Raw genomic sequence first — 4084 nt, forward strand, 5'->3', positions numbered from 1 at the left:
CATTGTATATATATACCACATCTTCTTTATCCATTCCTCTGTTGATGGACATTTAGGTTGCTTCCATGTCCTGGCTATTGTAAATAGTGCTGCAATGAACATTGGGGTGCATGTGTCTATTTGAATTATGGTTTTCTCAGGGTATATGCCCAGGACTGCGATTGCTGGATCATATGGTAGATCTATTTTTACTTTTTTAAGGAACCTCCACACTGTTCTTCGTAGTGGCTGTATCAATTTTCATTCCCACCAACAGTGTAGGAGGGTTCCCTTTTCTCCACATCCTCTCCAGCATTTATTGCTTGTAGATTTTTTGATGATGGCCGTTCTGACTGGTGTGAGGTGATATCTCTTTGTAGTTTTGATTTGCATTTCTCTAATAATTAATGATGTTGAGCATCTTTTCATGTGCTTTTTGGCCATCTGTATGTCTTCTTTGGAGAAATATCTATTTAGGTCTTCTGCCCATTTTTTGATTGGGTTGTTTGTTTTTTTGATATTGAGCTGCATAAGCTGTTTGTATATTTAGGAGATTAATCCCTTGTCAGTTGCTTTGTTTACAAATATTTTTTCCCATTCTGAGGGTTGACTTTATGGTTTTGTTTATGGTTTCCTTTGCTATGTAAAAGTTTTAAGTTTAATTAGGTCCCATGTGTTTATTTTTGTTTTCATTTTCATTACTCTAGGAGGTGGGTCAAAAAAGACATTGCTGCAATTTATGTCAAAAAGTCTTCTGCTTATGTTTTCCTCTAAGAGTTTGATAGTGTCTGGCCTTACATTTAGGCCTTTAATCCATTTCGAGTTTATTTTGTGTATGGTGTTAGGGAGTGTTCTAATTTCATTCTTTTACATGTAGCCATCCAGTTTTCCCAGCACCACTTATCGAAGAGACTGTCTTTTCTCCATTGTATATCCTTGCCTCCTTTGTCATAGATTAGTTGGCCACAGGGCATAGGTTTATCTCTGGGCTTTCTATCCTGTTCCATTGATCTATATTTCTGTTTCTGTGCCAGTAACATACTGTCTTGATTACTGTAGCTTTGTAGTATAGTCTGAAGTCAGGGAGACTGATTCCTCCAGCTCCATTTTTCTTTATTAAGATTTCTTTGGCTATTCGAGGCCTTTTGTGTTTCTATACAGATTGTAAAATTTTTTGTTCAAATTCTGTGAAAAATGCCATTGGTAACTTGATAGGGATTGCATTCAATCTGTAGCTTGCTTTGGGTAATATAGTTATTTTCACAATATTGATTCATCCAATCCAAGAACGTGGTATATCTCTCCATCTGTTTGTGTGGTCTTTGATTTCTTACATCAGTGTCTTACAGTTTTCTGAGTATAGGTCTTTCCTCCTTAGGTAGTCTTACTCCTAGGTAATTTATTCTTTTTGTTGTGACGGTAAATGGGATTGTTCCTTAATTTATGTTTCTGATCTTTTGTTGTTAGTGCCAAGTAAATTTTTCTTAAAGAATACACACATGCACACACACACCCACACACATACCAAACTATAAAAATGATTGATAAATTTAGCTATATTAAAATTTAGAATGTCTTTACAATAGAAGATAATATAAATAAAACTAGTAGACCAGCCAAAAATTGGAAAAATAGATTTGCAATATATTTGCAATAAACAACAAATGATTACTATAGAAAGTAAATTTAAAAGTCATATAATCAAAAGTAAAAGATAAACAATGAATAGAAAACTGTGCAAAAAATATGGACAATTTACAGAAGAGGTAAACAAAAAAACAGTAAATATAATTAAAAAGTACTTACCCTCACGATTAACCAGGGAAATGATAATTAAAACAACAGAATGTCATTTCAACCATCACATAGGTAAAACTTTAAAAACCATATCAAATCTTTACCACTTGGTAATTAAAATTCCACACACCCTCTCTCTTATAATCACTACTAGATTAAATAAGCCCAAATACTGTCTAATTCACAGTGTGGATAGATCATAATTTATTTACTAATTTCCCTATTAATAAGCATTTACCTAGTTTCTAGTTTTTTGGGCCCTACAGACAATGCTTCAAATAAATATCTTCATACATAAAAAAAAAAAAAGAGAGAGAGAGAGAAGCCGGGACTTCCCTGGTGGTCCAGTGGTAAAGAATCCGCCTTCTAATGCAGGGGACACGGATTCGATCCCTGGTCGGGGAACTAAGATCCCACGTGCCACAGGACAACTAAGCCTGCAAGCCGCAACTACTGAGCCTGCTCACTACAACTACTTAGCCCACGTGCCACAACTACTGAAGGCCGCGTGCTGCAACTACAGAAGCCCCTGCACCTAGAGCCTATGCTCCACAACAAGAGGAGCCACTGCAATGAGAAGCCCACGCACCGCAATGAAGAGTAGCCCCCACTCACTGCAACTAGAGAAAGCCTGCACGCAACAACAAAGACCCAGCACAGCCAAAAAAAAAAAAAAAAAGGAATGTTTTCATTACATTTAAGTAGAGAATCGTATGCGGAAGTACTGTCAAGAAGGTTTTTTTGCTTATGTGGAGCCCAAACATAGCAATTAACATGGCCAAGCTGGTGAAAATGATTTTCAACCCTTGATTTGGATATTTTGAGTGTGTGAGCTATCTCCCGCGTGGTATAATGCTGATTGTTCTCGATTAATGTCTTGATTTGATCTCTGTCAACTTCAGCTAGTCTACCCGACCGTGGAGCATCGTCCAGCGAGAAATCTCCAGCCCGAAACTTCTCAAACCAGTTTTGATGTTTGATCGGTCACAGCACCTTCTCCATACACTGCACAGATCTTTTTGTGTGTTTCAGTTGCATTTTTACCTTTCTTGAAATAATAAATCATAATATGCCGAAAATGTTGCTTTTTTCTTCCATCTTCAATATTAAAATGGCTACACAAAAACTCACCAATTCTGATGTCTTTTTTTTTAAATGTACGCTGATATGACAGCTGTCACATACAATCTAGCAAAATTGTTTCAAATGAAGTTCAGTCCAGTGGTTAAGACTTCCCCTTCCAATGAAGGGCGTGCAGGTTCGATACCTGATTGAGGAGCTAAGATCCCACATGCCTTTCTGGCAAAAAACCAAAACATAAAACAGAAGCAATATTGTAACAAATTCAATAAAGAATTTAAAAATGGTCCACAGGAATAAAAATCTTAAAAAAAAAAACCCAATTCATTAAAGGTAAGCTTTTACCAACGGAGAGGTTGGAAACTTTATCCAGAAATGTTAAGACTGCATCGGGGTAGAGTTGAATCTGTCAGAACACAACAACTTAAAGCTCTAACTAACAGTCTACTCCACACTCATGTCCTACAAGCTTTCCAGCTAAGAAGACTGCCAGACAAGTTGAACAGCAAAACCAGATACAACTGACCAAAAAAAAATAGTAGCCCAACTTAGCAAGGCTTGACATAGAAAATGGATAGACAACATTCAATTTTACAGCCTCTATTTGACAAAAGACTGCATGCCTATGTGCGTTCAAGTCACATCATAGTAATTAAACTCAATTTTTTTCATATTTTTATTGTAGCAAGGTATACATAATATGATGTTTGCCGTTCTAACCAATTCTAAGTGTACCGTTGAGTGGGAATTACATTCACAATGTTGTGCCACTACCACCACTTAAATATTTTAATGAACATTTATATTCATTCGTCTGTCAATACAGCAGGCTGGGATGGAGATCACATGTTGAACAAAAACTGCCATGGTCCATGCCTTCATGTGGCCTTAATGGACTAAGGTGCTGTTTGGGGTTTTTTTCTTTGCGGTCAGATGATGGTGAAGTCTTTCTGTACATCGGAAGTTGGGCAGGGTTGAAAGTGGCCGTGGGTACACTGCAGAGGTCATGGATTGGCGCGGGCGAAGGGGCGGTCTTCCAACGCCCGATTCCAGAGTCCGAGGCAAGAAGGATCTTAGCGCTCCCCGAAAGGGCGGGGCCGTTGGCAGGGCGGGACGGAGGAGCCTCAGAGAGGCTTAGGCGGGGCTGAGGGCGGGGCCGAGGGCGAGTCCTGGGTGGGGCGAGGGCGAGGGGCGGGGTCGGGGCGCGTCGGGGCGGAAGCGGCGGGCG

This window comes from Pseudorca crassidens, chromosome 11, assembly GCF_039906515.1.
Source record: "Pseudorca crassidens isolate mPseCra1 chromosome 11, mPseCra1.hap1, whole genome shotgun sequence".
Taxonomy (NCBI): Eukaryota; Metazoa; Chordata; class Mammalia; order Artiodactyla; family Delphinidae; genus Pseudorca; species Pseudorca crassidens.